The sequence below is a fragment of the Euprymna scolopes genome, chromosome 46 (genome assembly GCF_053919585.1).
Source record: "Euprymna scolopes isolate OS-2025 chromosome 46, ASM5391958v1, whole genome shotgun sequence".
Taxonomy (NCBI): Eukaryota; Metazoa; Mollusca; class Cephalopoda; order Sepiida; family Sepiolidae; genus Euprymna; species Euprymna scolopes.
The window spans coordinates 69,121,980-69,139,137 of record NC_136527.1 but is presented as its reverse complement, the minus strand read 5'-3'; the positions used below and the strand labels follow the sequence as shown (position 1 = coordinate 69,139,137).

The 17,158-nt window shown below is 31.0% G+C and overlaps 1 long non-coding RNA gene across 1 annotated transcript; it reads right to left on the bottom strand.

Annotated features, from left to right (window-relative positions):
• Positions 1-235: 235 nt before the first annotated feature.
• On the bottom strand, positions 236-13,236 carry LOC145270528 (uncharacterized). Its single transcript, XR_013865422.1, has 2 exons — positions 13,152-13,236; positions 236-5,876 (listed from the first exon to the last, which is right to left on the bottom strand). It is a non-coding gene; the product is annotated as an uncharacterized LOC145270528 (long non-coding RNA).
• Positions 13,237-17,158: the final 3,922 nt, after the last annotated feature.

Below are 17,158 nucleotides of genomic sequence, written 5' to 3'. Positions count from 1 at the left end.
GCATTCTACTACAATAGTTTCTTCCCCAGAAATGCTAGACTTTGGAAATCCCTTCCGTGATTCTGCTTTCCAAACTGTATTGGCATGACGAAGTTCAATTGTAATGTAAACAGACATCTTGCTACTCATCCCCCTTCATAATACCCCTGCAACGTATGTCCCCGATAATAGCCCCCAATTTTTAATTGGCACTGTGCCTTGTTTGAGGGTGAAAATTGAATTAAAAAAAAAACAATGAAATTAATGTTTTTTTTTATTTTTTACATCAGGAAGTTAAAAATGAGGCAGAAGAGTAAATGACTCGACCCAATGTACGGCGGAATTCTTGCTTGGATGTAAAAATGTTCCGCTTACCAAACTGGACTTCTTGTTTTAATTTAAAACATAGAATAATAAATAATAATAATAATAATAATAATATGATGATGATGATAATAATAATATGATAATAATAATAATAATAATAATAATATAATTCAGGTTATCATCAGAGATTGCTCACTGACAAAAAAATGGTGGTGTTCCCTGGAACCTAGGGGGCAACAAGTCTAATCAGATGTCCAGTAATTCTCACTTCTTTCCACAGTATTTCTGAGTTCTGACTCAAGTAATTTTCCAAGTGTGTGTATGTGTGTGTGTGTATGTGTGTGTGCGTGCGCTTTCTACACAATCTTCTACATTTATTAGTCCTCTTACCATTAGTTCCTTTTATGTTGAGTCGGTCGGTATCATCTTTTGGGCGTAATGCATTGTGCATCGTCATAAGTTTCTTAGTTTTCTGATCAAGATGCCCAAGTTCCTCTTTGGTCCAGCCTATAAATGGTCCGAGTATTTTACTAGGGATACTACCCAGGTGTTTTTTTTATTAGATTTCTAGTATATAGTTTTGTTTCTAACAGTTTTCTTGTTATTCTAAAGTATTCTTTCATTTCTGTAGATTTGATGGTGTCTGCTTCGAGGATACCCAAATGTTTGTGTCATCTTCTCCAAGCACCGCTGCTTCCTTTTAGTCAGGCAATTTAATACCTCTGGTGTCTTTAGTTTTCCCTTTTTCATCTCCAGTAGTGCACATATTTCCTCCCTAATTTCATTCCAATATCCTGGCTAAATATTCTGGTTGTGTTTATCAGCTTTTCTAGATCCTTTTTTTTATTTTACAAACAGCTTCAGGTCATCCATATACATGAGGTGGCTTATTCTTTGTTCTGTGCATGTAAACTTGTAACCAGCATTACATTTTCTTATTACATAGTTGAGTGGTATCATGACCATGACAGTCATGATGATAGCGAATCTCCTTGGAAAATGCCTGTCTGTATTCTGATTTCAGTCACGCGTTGTTCTTCAGCTGTCAATTCTAGTCTCTATGTTTTCATTGCTTTCTTAAGAACATTCATAATTTTGTCAGATATTTTGTAGATTTTTAGGCATTCGATTATCCATGTTTGTGGGATTCTGTCAAAAGATTTCTTGTAATCGATCCATGCCATGGTTATGTTCTTTTCCTGCTTTTAACATCTTTCAAGATATTTTGGTCTATGTCGTTTGTCCCTGTTTTTCTTTTCGGCATTCTTTTTATTCTTCTGACAGTAGTTCACAAGTGCATAGAGAGGAGTATATCTGTTCACTCAGTTGTGCTGTTAAAATTTTCGACATTGTTGGTAAGCATGTTATTGGCCTGTAATTGCATGGTGTCGTCCCATTCACAGCATATTATTATTATTATTATTATTATTATTATTATTAACAACAACAACAAAATAATAATAATAATATTTAATTTAAAAACAAAAAGTTTTAACAAATATAATATAAATGTAAAATATTGCCGGAGAAATTTTTAACATGTCCTATTTTTCTACAAAATGTGAACAAAAAAAATCAAGAAATATTTATTAAAGTAATATATTTTTACAAGCCGAAAAAGGTTTCAAACCATTAAAAAAGATTAATGTAAAATATAATCAAGTATTACTTATTTCTGTAAAATATATTTAATATATTAAAAATGTAGACACAAGTTTCACATATTTGCTTGTTTTTAAATTAAAACAGAAAGTCCGGTTTGGGAAGCAGACATTCTTTTTATATCAAGACGATGTTTTCATCAGTAGGATCTGATTAACCTGCATTTCTCTTTTCCCAAAAGTGGGAAGTGCAAGTTTGCACACAGCCAAGTTCACCTTTCGCTAATTCTGCTAAGAGATCATGTTTCCCATAAAATCAACACACAATAATGGCAGTGTTTCTTCTTTCGGATCAATTACTGCCCTGCACCCCAGACACAAACCCTCTTACGTCGAGAGCTAAGGTTTGTCTCACTTTCATATCCACATGGGAATATTTTGCATATTTTTGTACCTTTTTAAATGGTATTTAAATTTATCAAATAAATTGTTTTTTGTTTGTTCCCATGTTAAGTTAATATTTTGCATATTTTTGTACGTTTTAAGTGTATCTGAATTTACTCTTGTAATAACATTAAAAATATTCTACTACATTGTTTTGGGTCTTAGTTGGGGTCTTGATGCTCAGCGGTCACTCAAGCAAAGGACCAGGATGTTGAAGAGTCCTGTCAGTTGAATTACCACTTCTTCCTACATATGAAATATTAGGATGGCAAATCGTTAGGAATTTAGTGTGGGATACAGACTTTCACCAACGTACAGTTCAGTGAGGAGGTGCCAATCAGTCTGAACGGTTTACAAGTTATCAAACTAAAATTTAGTGGTCAGACTCTCAACAATGTGCACTTTGGGTGGAGAGCCGAGGTGAGACGAGAAGGTGCTCAATTACGGACAATTGATACTTTTGTAGAAAAACATTCACTTAAGATCCACCGATCAGAGCAAAACTCAAAACTGGAGGAATTTCGTATCAATCTTTCACCAATCTCCTCTATATGGGTGTTCCATGATTAACTCGTTCTCTTCCTTTTTTTCGTCTTTTCTCTTTGCCGTCTGAATATCGATATGCAAAAGAGCAACATTTTTTCTTGGTTTTCTTTTGCTCTGTCTATATTGTTACACAGTGTTTCAAATCGATTTCCTCTCAGAATAGTTTCCTAAAAAAGGAAACTGAAATAGTAATAAATTATTCTCTTCAATCCTGTAGACAAAATATGCAATTTGTTGACAAATATCAAATTTTCAGGGTAAATTTGACCCCAAAATATTACTAAATAAAATATTGCACGCATTTCATTTCAGTAACAATAGAAATTTATGAAAGAACAAAGAAAATTATTTTACAAATACAGAAAATAAAAGTAGAATGTCTTCTGTGCAATAGGGAGAAATAATTTTAGTTTTGTAGTCAAGAAGTAAAATTCATTTCTATAATTTTAGAATTTTTTCCTATTAGTAAATATTGATCTGATGATATATCAAAAAGGTTTTAAAACGTTAATTTCCTGTCATGAAAATACGTTAATATTTTCCATTTGTATTTTATTTAAAAATTATTCAAGTTTTTATTAATATCGTAAAATTTTTACTGGCCTTGTATGTAAACTGCAATCTTTTTCTCTTAAATATGTTTTACCCTCTGCAATTTTGATTTGTGGAAAATTTACAACTATTCAACCTTAAGGAATTATTTTAGAATTGCAATTGTTCCTTTATGCAAAATTTTAATCTCTCCTGTATTAGTTCACAATTTATAAACGTCAGGTAATTTTTAAAGCTATCTTTCATGATTATGGAATTGCAATTCAGTGTGTTTCCAGACATTAAAACCAACATGAAAGATATAAGCTTTTTTTATTGCAATAACAGCATACTTTATAACATTTTAGTTTCTATCGAGCACATTTCAGAATTGTACTTTTTGACTACAAAATTTTACTTACATTGCAGAATTTTACTTCTTGACCACAAAACTAAAATTATTTCTCCATATTGCATAGAAGATATATTCTACTTTTATTTTCTGTATTTGTAAAATAATTTGTTCTTTTTTCTTTTATACATTTCTTAAATATAGTCTTTCCTTTCATCACAAGAATACTGTTTCCTTTTCTCCAGTATGTGATCGCATATGTTATTCTGTATGATTTTATTGAAAAAGAGCCTCATACTTCATAAGAATATGGCTTCTTTCCAGTATGTGGTCGCATATGTTATTCTGTCTGATTTTATTAAACAAGAGCCTCATACTTCATAAGAATATGGCTTCTTTCCAGTATGTGGTCGCATATGTTATTCTGTCTGATTTTATTAAACAAGAGCCTCATACTTCATAAGAATATGGCTTCTTTCCAGTATGTGGTCGCATATGTTATTCTGTCTGATTTTATTAAACAAGAGCCTCATACTTCATAAAAATATGGCTTCTCTCGCATATGTGTTCACATACGTAGCATCATATTGTTTCCCTGTAAAATAAGAGCCACATCCTTCACAAGAATGTTGTTTCTCTTTCTTTTAAATTTTCTTCGTGTTAAAATTGTAACGTTGGGTATTGAGCAGCCTAACCAGTTGACAACATTGCCCTGCTTTTTATTGAAACAAACCGAGAGTTCTTTTTAGTATCCTCATTGTTTCCTTAAGTGCAATTGTTTGGATCTCTTTTGCATTTGGTTCACCAGGAATATTAGTTAGGTAGGACTTCAGATTCCTAAGCCGTTTGGTACCTATAAAAACTTGTGTGATTGATCTCTCCCTTAGATTCCAGTTTTTTTCATATCATACATGATATTTGGCCGGCTCCTCCGTTTCAGCTCTGTTCAGACCTCCATAATAAGGGACACTCACTTCAACCAAGGTTGCAACTATCTCCAGTATGTATTCGCATAGGTTTAACCATGTCATATTTCTTTGCAAAAGAAGATCCACATACTTAAAAAGAATATAGTTTCTATCTATTATGTTTTCGCATATGTTGCACCAGATGTTGCTTCTGTGTAAAGAAAGAGCCACATACTTCACAAGAATATGGTTTCTCTCCGGTATGTGTTCGCATATGTGGCAACAGTTGTTGCTTCTGAGTAAAAGAAGAACCACATATTTCACAAGAATATGGTTTTTCCCCAGTATGTATTCGCATATGTTGTACCATGTTTGATTTCTTTGCAAAAGAAGAGCCACATACTTCACAAGAATATGGTTTCTCTCCAGTATGTTTTCGCATATGTTGCAACATATGTGGCTTCTGGGCAAAGGAAGAGCCACATACTTCACAAGAATATGGTTTCTCTCCAGTATGTAATCGCACATGTCTCACCAGGTATGATTTCCTTGCAAAAGAAGAGCTACATACTTCACAAGAATATGGTTTCTCTTCAGTATGTGTTCGCTTATGTGCCATCATGTCCGATTCCTTGGCAAAACAAGAGCCACATAATTCACAACAATACAGTTTCTGTCCAGTATATAATCGCATATGATGCAACATATTTTGCTTCTGTGTAAATAAAGATCCACATAAAGATTATCAGGAATTTGATTTTACTTCAGATTTCGTTTGCATCTGTTGCATTGTATGTGATTTCCTTGTAAAAGATTAACCGCATATACAAGTGTACGGTTTCATTTCAATATCAGATTCATAGTTCATTTCAAAAGTCGAAATATTTCAAAGATGATTATGCACTACTGCTTTTGTAACGAATAAAGCTAAATTTTATTTTTAATAAGTTGTGTGTTTTTTCAAATATTTGGATGCCTCATATTTTGTATTCATTAAATGCTGCATAACTGTATTAGTCATATGCACACGTGTAAAGACTAATCATATTAACTAATAATTATGCAAGTCATATGATCCCCTTAACTACATTAATCATATGAAGTTAAGAAATTATTCAAGCTAGGCTTCTCTTATTTCCGGCTTTTAACTTTTTTTCATTTGTTTTCTTGTGCGGGGTACTTGATATTCTGCAAAATTTAAAATAAAAGATAAATTTCATGAAAATATATTAATTTTATACGTTTTTTACAAACAGAAGTATTTTTATTACGTTAAGGTATAGACACAGTTATTCATAAAACATAAATTAGAAATAAGTTTCAGTATAGTATTCTAAAAGCAAATATTTGAATTATCATGATCAATTTTATTAAAAAGTTCCTGAATTTAATATCAGAATGTATGTCAAAGTAGCATGACTCCTGATTATACATGCAAACTTATAATGTTATAATGGAATGACCTAGCCCTCCTCTCATTACAATAATATGCAGACAATGTATAAATACTTCTCCGGGAATCAGAGAGTTCAAAGACAGAGTAAGACTCTCGTCTTGTATACTCTTTTTAAATAAACCTTTGTATTAACCCTAAGTGAATGTCCTGAGTTATGATTATATAAAGAAAGCCATATCATTTGGCAACGAAAGATGAGCTTATAATATTTTGGAGATGAAAAAAAAATTTCTTTCTGAGAACTAAAATAAAAAAGTTAAACTGAATTTGGAACACATATGTATGGTTGAATGGGAATAGAAAACCATGGAGTCTGAATGAACGAGGACACTAAGTTATAAAAACGTAAATTAATTCAACCAACTGAAAAAGAAATTAAATTTTGTTTATTCTGTGCTTAAAGGTTAAATATAAAGTAAATAATTGAATTCACAAAAACAATGCAATTGGTCTTGCAAACACAACAAAAGCAAATGGAATATTTATGAGAACAACAATAAAAACAAAGTAAATTAATACAAACTATTAATGAAGCAAGTAGAAAAAATTGATTTATCCGAGGCATATTTGCAAGTCAAAGTCCAGGAAGATTTTTCAAAATACCTGAGGATAAATACTCATAAAGAATTATTTGCCCTAAAACGGCTGACCTTTGGTTTGAAAGTAGCCCCAAATTATTCCAACAAATTATGGATACCATGTTAGCAGGCATAGATTTGGAAATGGCTTACTTAGACGACATTTTAATATGAAGCAAGCATGTTGATGAACATAAAATTCATATTCCTGAGGGATTTGAGAGAATAGCAAACTACGCATTCAAAGTGGCTATCAAAAAATGTGAATTTGGTATGAACAAAATTGAATATTTAGGACAAATAATTGATCGGAAACGTAGAAGACCTAACCCAAATAGGACAGAAGCAATTAGAGACATGACTAGACCGTACAATGTAGTGAAATTACAGTTATTCTTGGGTCTAGCGAATTACTATAATCCTTATATCGTAAATATGTATGAATTAAGAGCACTGTTGCATGAATTATAGAAGAAAAAATGGCAAAAAAGCATTAAAAAAAACAAAAAGTGTTTGTTTTCGAATTTAGCTTTTTTTACATAGGCGTCACCACTTATCAAGGCCGAAAGGCCACTCGAGGATAAGAGTTAAAGAGTGTACAGCAGTCAAAATGGAAATATAGTAATCGATAGTGATGGAAGATCGGTAAATTTGTTAACTTAAGTGGAGCAGCTCAACAGAAACTTGTTTACGTTGGACTTGAAGACGACCATATTATAGACAGCTGGAAAGCAGGAAAATGGAAGACAATTCCACAGGTGTGCAGTTCTAAGAAAAAGCTTTGTTCATGGAATCTACGTTTAGGTTTAGGCACAGATAAAGAGTGGGGGGAATTATTGATAGTGTTTTCAGCTAGACGAGTGTTTCTTGTGAAAGTTTGGTGAAGAGGACCATAGATTGGAGCTCAGTCAAACACTTTCCATGAAAATAACGATGAAGCAGAGACAAACTCACAACATCTCTTCTGTAAGATAGAGGTTGCAGGGAAGAAAAAATGACATCTCCTATGAGGCTTAGTCTATTTTGAACTCTATCAAGGCAGCTCCTGCCCAGATGTGGCAACAGTATTCTATTGGTTTTGGATGTATTAAAAGTAACCAGCCACTTCTCTCCCCATTGTACAACATTATCAAGATCAGAGAAGAGAGAATTGGAGAGAACTTGGTCGTGTACTGTCTTAGATGTGCTACCATAGATGGTAGCAAAAATGTCTACGAATGATGTAATGATGTGATTAGGAAGATCATTAACGTAGATCAGGAAAAGAGTTGGGCCCAGGATGGACTCCAGCATTAATACTGTGAGCTTCTGATTTTTGCCCATCAACTACTACTCTTATGAACCTATCAGAGAGAAATGATTTAATAAGTGAGAAGACATTTCCAGCTATACCATAGCTGGAGATCTTGTGAAGTAAATCTTTATGCCATACCCTATCAAAGGCCTTTGATATGTCAAGAGAAATTGCCCTAGAAAGGTTGCCTCTGTCGAGAGATTCATTAATCCTATAAGATATAACTGTAAGCACATCTGCTGTAGATCTAGCAGAACAGAAATCATATTGTGTGTCACGGAAACCATATTGTGTGTACAAAAAATGTATATTTGTGAATAGAAATGTATGTTCTTTCTCAAAGTTCTCAACGTTTTTTACGGAGTCCATTTTAAAGCGTTTATATCGACATGGAAACTTTTGTGGTTGGGTCGTCCACAATTATAGCAGATAATTTTATTCTTTTTCTTGGGAAAATTACTTTTTGAGACGTTGTGGTGAGGTGTGTAATTTGGTGGTGTCTGCTTTCAAGAAGCAATTTTGAACTTCATAATATTGCGGGAGTTATTATTGTCAATGAGCATATGATTAGTCTCTTTGTAACTGCGCAATGACACTTTAAATTTGCTGAAATTTATGGGTTTGTCTTTCTGAGTGATAACAGCTGTAAATGCTTTAAAATCGGTTGGAAGTCCCTTGAGGGTCATTGATATCAACAAGCTATCGCTTATTATTTCACCTGAGAGTTTTAAGGCATTGGCGGTTGTTTCTGCCCTTATAACGTAGTCGGTAATCATTTCATCCTCGTTACGTTTCAGAGACGTTAATTCTGTATATAGTGATATAATTTTCGGTTTCCTTTTTGATAAATATAAGAAATAAAATGTTTAATATGCCTTAAGAACTATTTTGAAAATAACTTTCATGAAGAAATAAAATGTTTAATATGCCTTAAGAACAAGTTTGAAAATAACTTTCATTAAGAAATAAAATGATTAATATGCCTTAAGAACAAGTTTGAAAATACTCTCATGAAGAAATAAAAAGTTAAAATAATCTAAATAACACAAATAATAAAAATGATGCTTTTAATAAATTTAAATCTGAACGTAAAATAAAATAATTTGATAATGCAGTGAAATTATTTATTCTACGCTGAAGTAAAAAATAAATTACATCAGAACAAAAACTGTTTTTCTAAAATATAAAAAAATAAAAACCTAATGTAATATATCAGTTAAAGATTTTAATTACGCCGTTCTTTTGTTTTCTTGTGATTTATCTAAGAAAAACATAAAGTTCATATTTAATAAAGAAAATATGAAAATAATTTAAGACTTCATAAGTTTAATTGTTTTGCAATCAGAAAAGAAATCCAACATAAATAATCCAACAATTAGTTTAAGAACTTTTTCATAAAATTTCATATTTTAAAACAAACATTTGTTAACATAAACAATGTTTTATTTGCATAAACAAGCAAAACTAAATCCGTTTTTAGTACTTGATGATATAACTTTAGTAAAAGTGGTTTACCTAAAAAATTACATTTTCACCAAGACTTGAAACAAAATAAAATCATTATATTTTGTGACTGTCATTTTTTTCACTCTAGGCAAGGCATATTGCCTCTTGAATGTAAGAGGCTACTATTTCGGATTATGTTTACAGAGGACTATGTAAGGAGATGAGCGAGATAAACTTCTGCATGTCGGTGTAATCCAAGAAAAAGAAAGATATTTCCCAAGTCTAGCAATCCAAAGGAAGAAACTATTAAAGTAGAAGGCTTTCATGACCTACAAACCTCCACCTTGAAGGGTGATATCATGTCTATTATAGAGCATTGCATCATCAGAAAATACATCCATCCCAGACAAAAAATTATCAGAGAGGTCAGTTATGCATATCAAAACTAATAAAGCTCCGATCATCAACGCTTGAAGCAATCCCACATTAATATTATGCAGTTTTGATATACATTCTTAATAGACAACCTGAATTTATCTCTTCTTGTGGAAGGATGTAATTATACCGAGCATTCCTCACATAATACTGTTTAATATAAATTTCATTTAGAGCATTTCATGTCAAACCTTATCTAAGGCTTTGGATATATCAAGGGTTACCACTCAACTTTCTTCTACCTTATTATTTACATGGTATATGCTGTTAGAGATGACCCTTAAATATCTGTAATAGAAAGGGCTTGCCTAAACGCATATTGCCAATCAAAGGGAAGATTAGCCTTTACGAGGTGGCGGACAAGTTCCTGTTTGATAATTGCTTTAAAGATGTTAGCAGAAAAGAAAGAGTAGACTGATATGGCTATAATTGAACGAATCGGTTTTTAAATCAGAATTCTTGTACACATGTAACACAAAGGCAATTTTCCAGATATCAGAGAAGCAAGATTTAGCAAAAACAGAAGGCACTACTATTTGGGATTATGTCTAACAGAAGAGTTTGAGAGTTGAGCAATGAGATGTCTGTTCACATTACATTTTAACTTCTGAAGATTAGTAATCAGTCAGGAAAGCATGAAATACGAAGAGAATTCAAAAGTCTACAGTCTGTGGGAAGAAACAAAGTCGAAATTAATTTGGCATCTAGGGGATCTCAGCAGTAAAGGACTGGGATTCTGTTGCTCATCATGTTATAGATATTTACATCAGAAAACTTTCATTAAAATACTTCTAAAATAAGCAGAGAAATGCAACACAGTTATGTTGGAGCTTGGTGGATAGTGCAGGATTTATAAGATTTGAAACTATTATTGAACCCTGACTAAATGTGAGAAATTAGTGATAGATACATCAGACCAGATGGGGCAACAATAATCCATTCATATACAAATTGTAGCTTTGTAAAGATATCAGAAGTTCTACTTTTCTAGCATAGTAGACGGAGTAAACCTTCTTTGTAGAAGACTTGGCAATGTCCTTAATGTATTTATTTAAACTAATGCTGTTTGTGAATGTTAGGACTGAGTTTAAAAGATGGTGTGTTATATTTCATCAAATTCGTTTGTTCAATGTTTTCTGTAATTGTTAAAGGAAAGAAGATTAGTTTTAATAGCTCTACCAACAATTAGCAGCCAAATTCCACTACACTGACGTTTTCTAGGGTTTCTTACATTGTTTGGATATATGGGCATTTGTTTTTCACTCATGTCTATTCTAGAGCATAGTGACATCAGCAAATATACCCATCTTAGATACTTTTATCAGGAAGGTGATTTATGAATATCAGGAATACCAACTGTCCAAATATTGACCCTGAGTCACATCTGCATTAATATTATATTACGGGTTTGTTCCTAGTCTATGGGTTAATGGAACGCCATAAGCATATTATTGAAAAATAAAAGAGTGAAAAAAAAGATAATTTGAAAAGAAAACAAATTTTTATTACAAAGAAAGAAGAGAAAATCCAAATCCAAATATAGAAACAAATGTCTAATAAGCTTTTATAATCGATAGTGCAAGGGACATAACTTTGTTTTCTAGTGATTTCCCTTTTGATAGAAGTAAATGTGTTTTACTAATGTTTATTATCTTTTAGATATAGATGCTTTTGGTCAAATATAATTCAGAAAAATCTGTATTCACCAGTTATTGATGAAAGGGATTTTTTCTCTCTATCTTGTTATCCAGTTCATCTGTTATTTTGACGACACGAATTTTGCTTGTTTTTTTCTTTGGTCAAAGCTATATGGTTGATCGCCTATATTTGCATCCCAACATGGTTATAACTGATTACAATTTGCGGAATTCGCTGTTTATAGTTATAACTAGAAAAGGTTCGAGAAAGAACAGACAAGAATACTTTTTTTTCCATCTTTTTGAAAATTTCCAGAGACGCTAAAAAAACATTTTTCATTTAAATTCTTAAGTAATAATTTTATTTTATACAATCTTTTATTATTTTTCCTTTTAATTAAGTAATTTATTATTTTTATATTATTATATAATATTTTAAGTATTTTTATTTTGTTATAATTTAATAATACTAAAAACGTTTTTCATTTAAATTCTTAAGTAATATTTTTTTATTTTATATAATGTTTTATAGTTATTTCCTTTTAATTACTTTATTATTTTTATATTATTATATTATTTTAAGTATTTTTATTTTGTTATAATTTAATAATACTAATAACGTTTTTCATTTAAATTCTTAAGTAATAATTTTTTATTTTATATAATGTTTTATTGTTAATTCCTTTTAATTACTTTATTATTTTTATATTATTATATTACTTTAAGTATTTTTATCCAGAAAAGAATCATATTTTAAGCCGACGATCCCTAAAACAATTAACTGAGACAAACTGTAAAAGGGGGGGGGTATGATTTTTTTTTTTGCATATTTTCTTTCAATTCATATATAGTTCAAATTTTTAAAATAATTCTGTATATTTTAATATGTAAAAAAACTAAGATATTAATTCCCCCCCCCAAAAAAAAATACTGATAAAATCGCGCTAGAGGGGGGGGGGCAAAATATGAGATTTTTTTTGCATCTAATTTTCCTTTAGTTTAATAATTAGTTTAATTATAATTCATCTTTTTTTTCTTTTAAAATAAATCTGTAAAAAAATTAACAAAATTTATTAATTATTTTATTTTTTGAGAGAATTTTAAAAATTGTGTTGTTTTCATTGTTTACGTCAAAATATGCAGAAATAACATGCAATTCCAATTTTTCCGTTTTCGTCTTTTGGGGAATTTGTTGAAAAAAAAATTCACCGGTTTTATGGAGAGTAAAAAATATTTGTTTAGAAGCTGTCTTTTTGAGAATACTGCAAAAATTACAATGAACCAATGTTATTTTATAAGTCTTTACTGTTATTATTCATGGGGATCGAAAATCCTTTTTATTATGGTCATACTTACATTAATAACTAAACCACGAATTTGCGATGTTTTTAATATCAAAGTCGTTTTCAAAGTACTCCGGGGGGAGGGGGGCTTTAAAATCACCAAAAATATTAATCGATTGGAAAGAATTCTATAACCTTACTATTCTCCGTTTACATGCAAATATTGAATGTTGACTTATTTTTATATTAAAACAAAAGGGAAACACAGTGGTTTGAACGCGCCCCAGTAATAAAAAAGAACTACAAAAAGCAAATAAACTCAACTAATACTTACTTTTTTGTATTGCAATCTGCTTTCGATAAAGAAACGATTATAAGTAAAACGAGATGAATTTGATGCGTGGAAGTCGTCTTTTAAGATGGTGACCGGAAAAGCAAGTTCGCAGAAAATGGAAAAAATTATTTTTATTTAATGTAATTTAAAGTTTTTATTTTTTGTTATTATGTATTGTCTTGAAATAAAAAATGTAATTTTATTTTTTTATGTTTATGTATTGTGTTGAATCAAAAAATGTAATTTAAAGTTTCGTTTTTATTTTTATTATGAAAAAAAAAACGTAATTTTATGTCTTTTTAAAAATGTAATAATCCTTTTTTTTACATTATAAAAAACACCTTAGTTTTGATGTTAAAAAAAAATCGAACCATTTTAATATGAGTGTTTTGTCCATCCTCCTCCTTATAAAATTATGATGACAGTTTACCAATGTTTTTACTTTGACTTGGAATTAAGCGTTTGTAAAATGTTGATCAAAAGTCAATTTTAGCAATTACTTTATTGATTTATTCCTACAGTTAATTATTCATTAAAAAGTTAAAGCAATTCGTTATTAATGATTAAATAGTTATACGTTCTATTTTTATATATTAATATGATTTTTTGTCCACCCATATATTTTCAAATTGTCAGTAGAAAAAATATGGTTTTGGAGTTGAACCGGTATCTCAATCTTGAAAATTAAAAAAATAGATATTTGAAAAAATGTGTGAAAAATGTCTCACACTGACGGTTACATGTTCTTCATCCCTCCATTTATAATATTACATTTAACTTTTTTTTGTAACCTGTTATCATAAAAACCAACGGACAATATTAAAAAAAAACAAAAAAAAACCCCCCAAAACCAATGCTTCATTCAATGATTAATATCGTTAATTAGGCGATCTTGTACTGTAGGCCGTCAGCACACAACGACTCGGCCCTTCGGGTAGGGGGGGGGGGCACCTAGTTATTTACACTGGTCGAAACGAAACGCAAATTCACGGTTGCCAGATTGGCTTTTTTAAGAAAACCACAAAAAAATTTTTAAATGAAATGTGACACGCTGTTTAAATTTACTGAAGAAATACTTTTTTAGTGTACAGTCTCATTTTTGTTTGTAATTAAATCGTATTTTGTTTATAATTTTTGTTTGAAATTTTTTTGTTTTTTTTTTATTACGGTAAAGTTTTTGCGTAAGTTGTTTTTTTTGGTTTTTTATTTGAAAGTTTTTTTTTTGTTTTATTAAATTTTATTAAATTTAAATAGAATTTCAATTTTTTTTACTTTTTTTGTTTGAAAATTTCACATTTTTTTTTTACTTTTACTATTTAGTATTACGTTATTTTTTGTTTTAAGTTGTACTTAAAAAAAAACATGAAAACCGAAATTATCGACCATGTCATGGCAGTTCCAGAAATCCAGCAGAGGAGGTGGACCAGTGGACCACCTTCGCTACTTTCGTGGAGTTACTCGGAAGTAATGAATTAGAAGCTGCAGCAGCATTGGGCATTATAGGCAACACAAGCCACTGTGAAAATTATTAAATTTGTTATTCTTGTGGAGCATGGGAATGCCCCAGTGCCAAATAATGGAGGAGGTCCACTGTCCAGGTGTCTGAACACACAATTGTAGATTGGATGTCGTTCATCCGTGAGGTGTGTGAGAAAAACCTGTACGACAATCCAATGCTACTTGGTGGCATAGACGACCAAACACGGATTCCCAAAGAAGTTGAGATTGATGAGTCTCTGTTCTTCCGCCGAAAATACACCAGAGGGCGCGTGAAGAACGGAATATGGGTATTTGCGGCCGTGGAGCGAGGAAGTAATAAGTGTAACCTGATAGAGGTTGAAAAAAGGGACAGCCAGACCCTAATCCCAATAAGATCCTGGATTTTGCCAGGGACGAGGATTCTAAGCGACGGATGGGCGGCATATGATAGTCTGCCACCAATTTACCTTCACGATAAGGTAATCCATCCGTAATATTTTGTTAACCCAGCGGACCCCTCAATCCACACCCAAACTGTTGAGGGGTTTTGGTATGAAATAAAAAAAAAACGACTGAGGAGATCAGCAACGACTGATAACTTGTTCCATTCGCATCTGATGGAAGAGTTATGGAGACGTCGTGGAAAAGGACATGTTTTCCAACATATATTATTATGCATACGAGAACAGTATTGTTTCATAACTAAATTTCATAAATAAAACTTTTAATAAATATATTTTTTTCATAAATAAACTTTAATATATTTTTTATAATGTTTTGTTACACATTTGAAAATTTTAAATCTTAAAAGGTCATAAAAAAAACTTAAATAAACATATAAATAAATAAAAACTTAAATAAACAGATAATTCGTCCATTTTTTGTGGTTTTCTTAAAAAAGCCAATCTGGCAACCGTGAATTTGCGTTTCGTTTCGACCGGTGTAAATAACTAAGTGTCCCCCCCTCCCCGAAGGGCCGAGTCGTCGTGTGCTGACGGCCTACAGTACAAGATCGCCGTTAATTAAAGATATTAGATTAGTAGTTGATTGGTATGATGAACAACGGACACGTGTGAACATTACGAAATATGTATTGAACTGAAATATAGTAGTCAACCAACGTCTATTGTCTCTTACGTGGTGGGAGGTTGCGATATGAGGAATAGTATGAGTACAAACTCATGTATATCCAACATACCTGGTTTAAAAAACAAATAAAACTTCCATATATTGATTTTTTTTCTACAAACTGTTATCATAAAAACCAATGGACAATTTTTTGACAATTATTATTTTTTTATTTAAATATTAAAAAAATTAATTCAATGATAATATCCTCAGTTTAAGAAATTATTATTTTTCTGGTTATATTTTTTAATATTAGATTACTAGTGGATTGGCATGATGAACAACGGACACGTGTGAACATTACGAAATATTTATTGAACTGAAATATAGTAGTCAACCAACGTCTATTGTATCTTACGTGGTGGGAGGTTGCGATACGAGGAACAGTATGAGTAAACATGGTTAAAGGGAAATAACTCATGTATAGCTAACATCATTTTTTTTTTTATCCCTTTGTACGAATGAGTTTATTCCAATTTTTCGATTATCATTGCTTTCTGATTCTCTCTTCTGTTGAAACGTATACGAATAGTGTCATTAAATTTTTGTCTGTGTTACTGTTACGCTAGCAGTGTCAGAACCCGATCTTAATGCGTAACAAAAAATTGAATAATTCAACCTCCTATCTTTGCAAGCTTATAACTACTTGAAAAATGTAATTCAAACCTTACTTTTTTTTCAATTAAAGGAGCAAAGACCAAAATTTAAAAAAAAATATGACAGGTTTAATAGCAAATCATGCAACATTTGTTTTTTTAATCGGTTTTCTTTAAAAAAGATTTGAAGAAAATCATCGAAATTTTACTTTTTTCGATTATAAAATATCGATATAAATTCAAAAAAATAAATCCATAAAAATACTATAGAATGTGTAGTTCCATTCTTCATTGTTCAGAATTTATCTATATTGATATTTTAAATTTCATTTACATTTTTAATAAAATAATTTTTTAAACGATTATTTGAAAAAAAGGCCATGCCTCACACAGTTTTACTTTCTTATCGAAAAAAAAAACGGAAGTACCGACTTGCCCTTGTTTTGAACTACGGATGGACAGAAGACAGTAAAAACCGCACGTTCGCGTTAGGCGTCTAGCCTTGTGCATGAAGAAATGTGTTCCCCTAGTTTAAAAATAGTAACATTTTACTTATAAGTTTTTGCCTATAAAATAAAATAAAGTCGAGGGTTTTTTTCTTTTCTAAAAGAAATACATAATTTTTTGATTTATTATATTTTAATAATTCTTTATCGAGTTAATTTAATAAAACATTGAGTGAAATAAAAAAATATCGTCAGCATCCAATACTTACTGAACAATATAAGCAGAACATAGGCTTCCAATTAAAAAAAAAAATATCAACGTGGTCTTAAAAAAGTTTTACACTTTGGACGTTACAGG